This window comes from Megascapheus bottae, chromosome 3, assembly GCF_031878675.1.
Source record: "Megascapheus bottae isolate mThoBot1 chromosome 3, mThoBot2.hap1, whole genome shotgun sequence".
Taxonomy (NCBI): domain Eukaryota; kingdom Metazoa; phylum Chordata; class Mammalia; order Rodentia; family Geomyidae; genus Megascapheus; species Megascapheus bottae.
The window spans coordinates 80,616,606-80,628,612 of record NC_143511.1 but is presented as its reverse complement, the minus strand read 5'-3'; positions in this window follow the sequence as shown (position 1 = coordinate 80,628,612).

The following is a 12,007-nucleotide window of genomic DNA, read 5'->3' as shown; positions in this document are numbered from 1 at the left end:
AAAGCCTAAACTTTGCTATGTAGGTCACCATTGAGCATTACTGCCTAAGCATTATGTGGGGTCTGAGTAGAAGAGGCTGGAAAGTGTGTACTGTCCACGTGCAGTGGGCACCAGAAGTCTGTAGTGGCCTCTGCTCTGGCACCAACATTGTGACCACCTCATGTTTTAAGTAGTTCTGAAAAACTGCATGACTTGAAAATAATCATTTGTAGAACACACTTCTTACTAGATTAAATATAAAATGCCTCTTTGAACAATTCTGACCAGAACAATGTAGAGAGATTCACAAACATGTTTCTTTAGCTCAGTTTGGTCATGTTTGCTACCAGCCTTGACATACTGTGTAACTGGGCAGCACTGTGGTTCTCTATAAATAAATCACTTTTGTTCCCACTCCAGGTACCATTCATGGTACTAACCTGTTTACCACTTTGATTCCTAGTAAAAAGAAGCTTTCATTGTAGACACATAAGTCTTCCTGAAAGTTGTATAAAGATAGCAGACAGGGTGTCAAACATCTATCATCCTGGTACTGGAGAGGGTTAGGCAGGGGGGTCACAAGTTCAAGACTAGCCTAGACTAGATAGTGCTTCCCCAAGGTCAATCGTTTTAGATGTCTTTAGATATCAAATACACTGCATTTGTTAGCTCTATATATCTGTGATACAAGTGGCTCTCCTTCCACTTGGGGGCTAGTTCAGGGAGGTGGGAGCAACTGTCTCCCTTTTTTTTCTGGTGACTTCTTGAAGTATAGAACACACCATTTTATCCTTAGGTCCTCAAAAGGTTATGGTAATGCAAAACTTAATGCCAGTAGCCTTCTATTTTTAATAGGAACTTAGAAATTACTTAAGTTAGGAGTCTATTAGAGTTATTTCCTCTAGAAACGAGAACTATTTATTTGTATTTAAAGCAATGTTTATTATTTGTACCAGTTTTTAATCCCTCCGTGTGAATAAATGCAAGACCTTCTCTGTGGTTGTGTCTTCTCTTGTCCACTTAATGGTTACACTGCTGCTCACTTCAAGGCTTGTTCCCAGGTACTGATTTTAAGTGCTTTCTTTAAAGGGCTCCTATTAAACTCAAACTCCAAGGCCGTTCTCTTCACCCTTTTGCTCACCTACCTCTGTCTTTAGAGGTGGGACAAACAAGCTGTTGTCATCGTAAATGTAAACTCATAAGTATCTTCTCAAAATAGAGGTTGCAGAAAAACAAAAGTGTGCATTGTAAATAGGCTGACAGCAATCTAATGAGAGGTTTATACAATATAAGTGTCACCTTGTTTGACAGGTTACCCAGGAGTTGGAGCCATCTTAGAGCATGAGCCAATGAGCAAAAGCTTCAGGCACCAAGTTCAAGTTCCAGTCTCAAACCTCTTAAAAAAAAAAGAGGTTATCTGTACTCTTAAGTGAAATTATTCTTTGGTTGAGTGTTTTTCTAAAAGCATCTCCGTTTTTGATTTATACAAGAGTGAGAAACTGTTGGAAATATTTTGGGGAAAGACACATAGTGTGTTTTTATTAAATGCATAATGTAACCCTAACCAATTTTCTGTCATTTCATCTTAACACTGGAGAAGAAACTCACATGAGAAACTTAGAAGCATCTCATACATCAATGGCTCCAGTTTTCTAAAACAGTATCTATATCAACAATATTTCTGTATTTTTTTCAAACTACTATGTAAAGGAACAGGATTGATTGTTGCCATATGAGTTAATTGTTAATCATTTTCTGTGTGTATAATTAGGTTTCTAAATTATTACTTTATCCTAGCATATTCTTGATTTTTCCCTATCTCTTGCTCCTGTCCTATTTTTGTCAGTTGTCTTCAAAATACCTGTTGAATCCAACTACTTCTTACCATTATTGTTCTAGTTACTGCCATCTCTTGCCTGGACTGTTAGAATGTCCGACTGTTATAATTACCTCCTTTCTCTCCGTTACTGCCCTCCAAAAGCCAATTTGCCACATCACAGCCAGAGTAATTTTTCTAAACTTCATTTTAAAAATCATTATCAAACCATTTGCAGTGTGGTAGTCCCAGGGAGGCAGAAACAGGATCAATCACCTGAATCTAGGAATTTAAAGCCACTCGGCACCATAACAAGCCTCCATCTCTTAAAAAAAAAAAAAAAAAAAAAAGCCAGGCACAGTGGCTCTCATCTATAATCCTAGCTACTCAGGAGGCTGAGATCTGAGGATCAAAATTCAAAGCAAGCATGGGGAGCTAAAGAATGTGAGACATCTCCAATTAACCACGAGAAAATGGTAGGAGGGGCTGTGGCTTTAAGCTGTAGAGCTCGGACAATGCCCAAGCCCAGGGGTAAGGCAGTAGCCTTGATCTGAGGAGCTCAGGGACAGCACCCAGGCCCAGAGTTCAAGCCCCATGACCCACAAGAGAAAAAGCGATTCTCAATGCCTTTTCACCACATCTATAATAAAATCCAAATAGTTCAAAGGCCCTAAATGACTCCTTGAGTCCCTGTCTGACTCTGCAGCCTTCTTTATTCTCTTCACACTAAGCTTCAGCCTTAGCGGTCTCCAGCACCTATTGTTGCCATTGCCAGGAATTCTCTTACCACCGTGTCGTACTCCCCTTCTCAATTCATGTCTCTGTTCAAATGTCATTAATTGAAAAGAAACTGTCCTTGACCTCTCATTAAGATTACAGCCCTTTCACTTTCCAATTCTTGACTTGATTTTCCAACTGGAATTTTTCATTACCCAACATGTAAAATTATCTTTTTTACTTGAATCTAAGCTGATGGAAGTTCGAAGCTGTGGCACCAGGATTGAAAACTTGACTGATATGTAATGCACATGCTGTAAGTGGGCCAAATGAAGTATCAGGATACTGTAATTTGAGGTTGGAGGATCCTGTAAAATCATTCCTCAAAGCTCCTTCACTGTCCACATAGAAACCCAGAGAGTGATCCTGTGGCCAGATCGTCTAATTAATGAGTATTGTGGTTTGGATACATCAGTTTTTCATGTTTTGAAGTAGTAAGTACTAAGAGTAGAAACATAAACATGTGAGAGAAGGGCTTATAGGAGGTGAGTAGAATTAGGTTTATCAAGGTAGAGCTTTATTAGAAAAGGAATTAAGACCAGGGACGTAGACACATACTTAATTCTTACCATGTAATGCTCTGTCAGGTCTTTTGTCAGCAAGAGGCAGTCACCAGATACAGCCCCTCAAGACCTCTGCTGAATCTGCAAAACTGTAAGCAAAAACATACCTTCCTGCCGGGAGTTTGGCCTAGTGGTAGAGTGCTTGCCTAACATGCACAAAGACCCAGGTTCAATTCCTTGGTACCACATACATAGAAAAAAAAGTCAGAAGTGGTGCTGAGGCTCAAATGCTAGTCTTGAGAAAGTCCAAGGATAGTGCTCAGGCCCTGAGACCAAGCCCAAGACAGGCAATAAAATATATACCTTCCTTCACCCTCTCTTGCCCTTTTTTTAATCTGAGACATCTCACTTTGTAACCCAGGCTTCCCTTCATCTCAAAATTCTGCCCCAACCTTGGGTTATAGGAGTATACTGCAACACTTGGCTAACAGCTCTATTTTTTTTTATAAAATAGCTTGTCTTTACCTTCTATCTGGTAAGTATAACTGTAACCCTTCTATTAATTACAATTAAAAACATATTATGCTCAAAAAAAAAAACTTGCCTCAGGTATGTCATTATAGTAACACAAAACAAGCCCAGTGGGAAAACTTTAGGCAGAACCCTGTCTTACCGACACCTATCTCAGTTACATGGCTTTGGCAAACTGGCCCATGCTACCTCTCTATAAAAGCTCATAAGCTCAAAACATGACCTTTAAGTTTTTAGGTAGTTGAGAGAAATTCCAGGAACACTTGTGACACACTAAAATGACAGAAATTTCAAATTTCAGAGTCCATAGAGAAGAAAGTCATTGGAACACATCTACATACTAGCACTGTTTCTGGTTGCTTTCCCACTGTAACATATTAGTAGTTGCAACAAAAACCACACTCCATGATGCCTAAAATACACATAATCTGACTATAGAGAAGCTTGCCAGCCCCTGCTCTGTTCCAAGCCATTACTAGAAATGTCTTTCTAAGCCTCTGTGATATCCAAACTTCTATTGCTGCTGAAAAATGATAGCAACAGGTGACAGTACCATGTGTCCCAGGTGTTGTCAGCTCTCTGTCCACCTATTTGGTCCTTTACCATATCTAGGATACAGAATTGGCTATTCCAACTATAGCAGCAAAGCCTATGGGCTTCAGCATCCAATATGCCAAGTGTCTGATGTAGTGTGCAAGCAGTTAATCAGAACTCTTTGAACATATGTGACAAAAAAATTCCAACTATGTTATGGTAGAAATTTTATTGGCTCACGTAACTGAAAAGTCCAGGTGTTCAAATGATATGGTCAGGAGTTTGACTATCCTTTAATCGTTTTTCCCACTGAGTTGATTTAATCGTCAGGCAGGCTCTCCTTAGTGATCAGTGGAGAGCGATCTTAATCCCCGATTTAAAAATAAATATAACAGATCTGAAAGAATCTATCCCAGGGCACCGATCTACATCTTTCTTTCATATGCAGTCTTACTTGGCTGGGATAACTGACTATACAGCATGGTATTTTATCTGATTGGTTGATTGATTGGTATATCCTTCAACCTTTCTAAACTAGAAATAAAAGTTAGCTTTCTTACCCTGAGAAAGTTTCTAGTGGGTTGCTGCATCAGAAGGAAACATTTCCTTGACATAGACTGTGCATGGCAGGCATGCAGGGTTTGGTCCGTGTGACATGTGGTACTGTCACATGCTATCATGAAGGGAAAACAGACAGCCTGATTCAGCTGAGGACAGAGGCAAGGGTGTAATGATTTTCCCGGAGAAGCCATCCCTGAGCTGCATTGTGAAGGGTGTAGAACCTAAGCTAGGACAATGAATAAGAAAAGCATTGGAGGATGAATAAAGCCCAGAGGTGAGTGAGCCTGAGATTTACTCATACGTGGCTTTGTGACACTTGTGAACATAGATACCTACAGGATCCATCCGGTGTAGGAGACCTATAATCTTTTTTGATGTGCGTTTCTCTCACCAGAATAAACTGGTATCTCCCAAATCTTCCTGTCTTAATAAAAGATGATCCTTCTATCTAGAAAGACTTTTTTTAAATAATTTTATTGTTTTTAAGGTGTTGTACAGAGGGGCTACCATTTCAAATGTCAGATAATGAATATATTTCTTTTTTGGACAATGTCACCCCAGTTTTCCCCTCACATCCCTGCCTACAAGTTACATAGGTCATTTTCCACATAGTATAGACTGCATAGCATGATTGCATTTTTTTCATTCTTCCTCCCTTCCTATCTTCATCCTCTCTTATACTCCCCCCAAAGGAAAAAATCCAAAACAAAAACATTGTCAGTGTGCCAGGCACCAGTAGCTCACACGTGTGTGTGTGTGTGTGTGTGTGTGTGTGTGTGTGTGTGTGTGTGTGTGTGTTTTAGCCAGGCACCAGTAGCTCACACCTGTAATCCTAGATATTCAGGAAGCTGAGATATGAGGATCACGGTTTGAAGCCAGCCCTAGCAGAAAAGTCAGGAAAGTCCATGAGACTTTTGATCTCTAATAAACTACTTAGACATGGTGTTGTGGCTCAAGTGATAGAGTGCTAGCCTTGAGCACAAAGAAGTTCAGGGACAGTGGCCAGGCTCTGAGTTGAAGTCCCAGGACCAGCAAAAAAAAAAAAAAAAAAAAGCCAACCAACCAACTAGAAAGTCTCAAATCTGCCCTCCCACTTGTCTAACCAGTGTCCTCTTACTCATCCTCAAGGGCTAATCCAAGACAGTTGCTACCTTTCTGTCTCTTAAAATATCTACCTCTGGCCAGGAGCTGGTGGCTCATGAGAATAATTCTAGTTATTCATGAGACTGAGATGTGAGATGTGAGCATTGTGTTTCAAAGCCATCCTGAGCAGGAAAGTCTGTGAGACTTTTTTTTTTTTTTTTTTTTTGCCAGTCCTGGGCTTGAGCTCAGGGCCTGAGCACTGTCCTTGGACTTTCTCTCAAGGCTAGAGCTCTACCACTTGAGCCTTTGCACCACTCCCGGCTTTTTTCTATGCATGTGGTACCAAGGAATCAAACCTGGGTCTTTGTGCATGCTAGGCAAGCACTCTACCACTAGGCCAAACTCCCAGTCCCTGTGTGAGACTCTTATCTCCAATTAATCATCAAAAACTGAAGTGGAGCTGTGGCTCAAAGTGATAACAGCTCTAGCCTTGATCAAAAGAGCTCAGGGGCAGTGCCCAGGCCCTGAGTTCAAGTCTTGTGACTTACAAAAAAGCAAACAAACAAACAATAACTATTTTTGTTATAGTACTTTGCAGATAAGATCATCTATTTTATCACTCTAAAAAATGGTCCTTGGGAGTGGGTTGCGGGAGGGAAGGTGGAGAAAAAAAACATGGAAAGGGGTAACAATGTTCAAGAAGTGGTATATTCGCTGCCTTATAAATGTAATTGATAATAATATAAAATTTAAAAAAAATGATCCCCACTGAAAATTAAAATGAACTTCAAGAACAGGCTATCTCACAGATAGTAGACAAATCAGCTCTCTCTTTCCCTAGGTGAGTAAATCCTGGTACTCTGAAATCGCATCACCTCTCATGGAGCCACTATCATTCCCATACTGGCAATACCAGTACTCTTACTAGTGCCACCCTTACTTCACAGACACAAATTTCTGTGGCAATTCCCTGCTGGGCTTCTCTCCCTCAGTATTCCCCTAGTACATTGAGCCAAACTGATTGATCCCCTCTACACTTCCCCAACAGTTCCTGAAGGCTGGCTCAGTGGTACAGCATCTGTCCACATGCACAAGGCCCTGAGTCCAAGCCCTAGCACTGCCAATAAATAAGAATGTCATATGTAATTATATATAGTATATAAAAATATATAACTATAATAACTGTATATTAATTATATATAGTTTTATATATTGTGTATAAATACATATGATATATAATAATATATGCATATGTACTATATTTTTACAGAACATTAAAAATACAAACAATATGTACAAATACATAATATGTTGCCCCATAGAATCACAAATATAAAATATATATGCAAATATATTATACACATGATACACATGGCTGTAACATCATAAATAACACTAAGTACAGTCAATTACTTAGGAGATGATGTCATGTTTATATAACTATATATAGGACATGGTCCTATATAAAAATGGAGTGATATATAATTATCTCAATTATATTTCTTCTTTTCATCCTCCTTGTCTCGGTAGTTGCTTCATCACCTGGTCTCTACATTATTGAAATACCTGCAGGACTCAGTCCTTACTCACTGCCCTTCAAGTCTATCCACAAGCCAGCTTTCCAAACCCCCAATTTGGCCATGACGATGTCATGCTTAAAGGCCTTTGATGCCTCTTCACAGCATATACTTGGAAATAGAAATTCCTTCGCACGCTATCCAGTCTAGTTCATTTTAAGTCTTATCTACCCACTGCTTGAGGGGAAAAAACTGACAGGGGAAATGTATGTTGTGACTCCTGTGGACCTTGCAGAACTCACAGAGCGGGGAATACATAGCCCTTGGGGCTCCCCACTTAGCTAGTTCCTTCTGTGTGTGTATTACATCCTCTTGGTAGTGATAACAATGGCTCTGGGTGACTAAGTACTTACCGGATACTGAGCCAGTGCCAAGTTCTTAACTTAAAGATGCATCTTGGCCTCTTGGAATTATCCCAACAGTAGTAAGTGAGTCCTCTGTTAATCCCAAAATGAAAGCATCACAATATGTCACTTATCATAGAGCCTCCAGCCAGTGTGTAGCAGTCAGGCTGCCAGATTTCTTAACACCATGTTATGTTCATCTGCAGAGGCTGAATGATGGCTTGTACACCAAGTGTTCAAGATTCAAGCTTTTCAACTTGGCACTCAGCCCCCCATCTTCTGGCTCTTATCTACCTCCTCATCTTGACATGGCTTTGGCAAACACCACCTCTTCATCCTGATCCAACTCCTTCCTCTTCCTTCCTTGTCTGACTCATCCTCCAGGACTTCTCTGAAGGTCACCTTCTCTAGGATTCCTTTCCTGGTTTTCTACCTGTGAGCCAGGTTAAGAGACTAGTCCTTCTTCCTTCTTGCTCTCACAGAACTCCTTGTCACACTCCTATCACATCACATCCCAATATATCTGGTGGATATCTCTCTCTCTCTCTCTCTCTCTCTCTCTCTCTCTCTCTCTCTCTCTCTCTCTCTCTCTCTCTCTCTCTCTCTGTCTCTCTCTCTCTGTGTCTGTCTGTCTGTCTGTCTGTCTGTCTGTGTCTCTTTCAACTGTGGGCTTTTCATAGGTAGGGAATCAGGAAAGCTTGTGTTGTGTTTTCTGTGCAAGCTATGGGCTTAGTATGGCCTGTGATTCACAAATGACTGCTGATCTGAATTTGCTCAATAGATATTCAAGCTGGAAGAAGACTTGGGGTGACTATAATTATATACATTTACATAATACTTTAGAGATCTAAAATGCCCCATGATATTTTTGTTTATTTTGTCTGTTTTGGTTGTTTATGTGTGCTGATACTGGGGCTTGAACTCAGGGCCTGAGCACTGCCACTTAACTTTTTCACTCAAGGCTAATAATGTTTTACTACATGAGCCATTGCTCTACTTCCAACATTTTGTGGTTAATTGGAGATAAGAGTCTCTCAGATTTTTTCTGCCTGTGCTGGCTTTGAACCTTGATCCTCAGATCTCAGCATCCTAAGTAGCTAGTATTACAAGCATGAGTCACCACAGACGCCCAGCTTAAATTTAAAAAAAAAAACAAACAACTTTGATGTTGACCATTGTACTTTTCTGAGGTTAATATTGCATCCAAATTCATTCAATCACAAAGTGACTGGACCAGGATTTGACCTCAGGTCTCTTTGACTCCAAAGCTCTTTCTAACACTTCGCTTGTGATCTGAGAGGATCCAAGGATATGGTGTCCAAGAGAGGTAAATTGCTGGCTTGGGGTCTTGATGTTTGTACCCCATTCTGTCCTCTTTTGTCAAACAGGAAGTGTCTAAGAAGGTGAAAATAGGGTCCAGGGCTCTGGGAAGGGCATATGCCTATGTCTCTTCTCATTCGCCCCCTCCCCATTTGTCACAATCGGAATGTTTAAATTTTGTATTTAATATTTATTCTGAAATGGCTTTCATCTGATTTCCCCCTTGCTCACCAATTTAGCTGTCAGAGTAAATAAATGTGAAGCTGGGTTTCCAGTCTCTCCCAGCTCACATTACCTTCCTAGAATTACTCCCCGGCGGGGGTGGAACCGCTGCTGGGGGTCTCCCACAGAATTATCCAGTTACTAATGAATCCTCTTTTCAATCCCCAATCTTAGACGAAGACTCCGGTGGGGGAGGGTAGCAAAAATCCATCTCAGAGGACCAGGTGACATCTTGTTAGTGGCCAAAGGAAGAATTGCAGTGTGAACTAGATGACATTATACGTATGGGTTCCTAAAGTCAGCTTGAGAATAAAATCAACAATTTAAAAAAAAAAAAACCTCATTTTTAATGTGCATTCAGTTGTCATTCCAACCTTGAGAAGTGTTGTTATTCCCATTTCACAAATAAGGAAACTGAGGCTCTGAGAAGCCTAGTGACCTGTCTGTCACAGGAAGAAATGGAGTATCCTGGCAGAATGTACTAAATGTGTTCACTCGAATTTTGCCAATCTGGACTTTATTTATGCTGCTGGAGCCTAAAGTTGTTAGAAGAGAGAGATCCACTCAAAGTGATTGCATTTCTAGTTCTTATTCTAAGTCAGGGTCAAGCTCTGGGTTGGAATCATAGGTCTGGAGCTTCCTTTAATAAGCTATCTGGAAGAATTTTGTTGTTGTTGTTGTTGTTGTTGTTGTTGTTGTTGTTATACTGTTGATTTGTGTCCTGCCTTTCTCCATAAAAATGCAGCATCCAGTGGAATAATAACTGGAAAATTTGCTATTTTGTTGGTTGCTTATTCTGTATTAGGCACTCTTCTGATTGTTATTATTATTATTGTGTGTGCTTGTTTTGGAGCTTAAACTCAAAGACTGGGTGCTGTCCCTTAGCTTTTTCACTCAAGGCTGTCACCCAACCGTTGAGCCACAGCCCTGCACCTGGATTCTTTGGCAGTGAATTGGCAATAAGGATCTGACAAACTTTCCTACCCAGATTGGCTTAGAACTTTGACCCTCAGATCTCAGCTTCCTTAGTAGCTAGGATCACAGTCATAAGCTACTAATGGCAAGTACTTCTGAGCTCTTGTAAATGGATTCTTTGCCTAATTTTCACAGTTAAGAAGAGCAAAGGACGTGGGTTCTGTTATCACCTCCACTTCACAGAGAAGGAAACTGAAGCTGAGCAAATGGCTGAATTCGTCCAGGATTATCCAAGTAATAAGTCAAAACTGCTACCCAGGAAGTCTGGCCCCAGTCTTCGGGATTCACCACTATGTTTAGTGCTTCATATTCTAGTTTCATTTCTGTGCATTATGAAGTAAGAATTCAAGAGCAAAACTGCATAGATGGTAAAGGTTAGGGTGTAGAAATCTGAGTGCCAGAGCACTCAGAAATAGGGGCTTTCTGAAAGGTTGTTTGGAAATTATAAAATAATGACAATATAAGCTCTGTATATGGTTGCTATGAGGATTAAAAGAATAATTCTTGTAAAGGAGTATTTGGCACACAAATTCTTAATAATAGTGGTTTCATTATTACTGTTATTATTATTCCACCGTGAGCACATGTATTTCATTCCTTCTCATGGAAGTACAACAGCTTATGGACCTCTCTGAAGTATTGCAGTCATCTGTCTAGCAAGATACTTTTGTCTGTCCTTCAAACCTATTCAAGTTTCACCTGCCCTTTAGTTTCAACCCAAACCTCCTCCACCCCTCCTGCCTATGGAGTTTTGCAAAGCCAGTATAATCATCATGCTTTTTGCTCTCCTGAACTCTGCACTCATGTGTGTGAAGCACCGTGCACACACAGTGGATTAACTTCTGAGGTCCTATTGCTATTCCCATTTTGCACATGAGCTGGAAGTCAAATCCAAGTTTTTGACAGAATATGGGATATATGTGTGTGCTCATGCATACGCATGCACACTGTGTAAAGAGTAGGCACCGTCATGTACATGGCCTCAAAACGCAAGAGTCTGATGATGATGATGAGTCTGGCTTCGGGTTCTTGGCTTAGGTACCAAAAACTATCTTGGCACATGCCCATCTTGTAAACATATCCCATGATCTCTCTGAACCTCAGTTTCTCTATCCATAAAATGGGCACCAATTGCCTACTAGGGTTAGTATGGTGGAAAATGAGATCATGACTATACAATACTTAGTATTTTAATGTCTGGCACCAGTGAACATACACAAGAGTAGCTGGAATTATTAGGTATGAAAGAGGTATTTGAAATGGAACAGGTTGTTCATCAGAGCTCCTTCCTTTTTGAGTGTGTGTGTATGTGTGTATTTTATACCTGTGTGCATGTGTGTATTCCTGTGTGCATGTGCTTATACATACATGGGTATGTGCATATACATGTGTATATGCACATACCTGCCTGCTTCCGCATTGCAATCCGTTCTCTTAGAATAAAAGACTTGTTCAGAAGCATAGTTTCTAACCAGAATACAGGAACTAAGGGATTCCATCAGCTGGAGCTCTTCTGTATAAAGAAACAACTAGTATAGAAATGAGTCTGTGCTGTGCTGGTGTGCAGACATTCTTGTCTGCCTGTGTCTATTAGGATACACCTCTGCGCAGACAAGAGACTGTAACTATCAAGAACCCTGTATCTGCAGAGGTATTTCTGCACGCCATCTCTGCCAACGCATGGTTATTTCACCAACAACAGTGTGCACGTTTGGGATGTCTGAGCAGAGGATACCTGGTTAGATAGGCTTTGGAGCTCTGTTGGAGTTCTGCTTTCCTGGATAT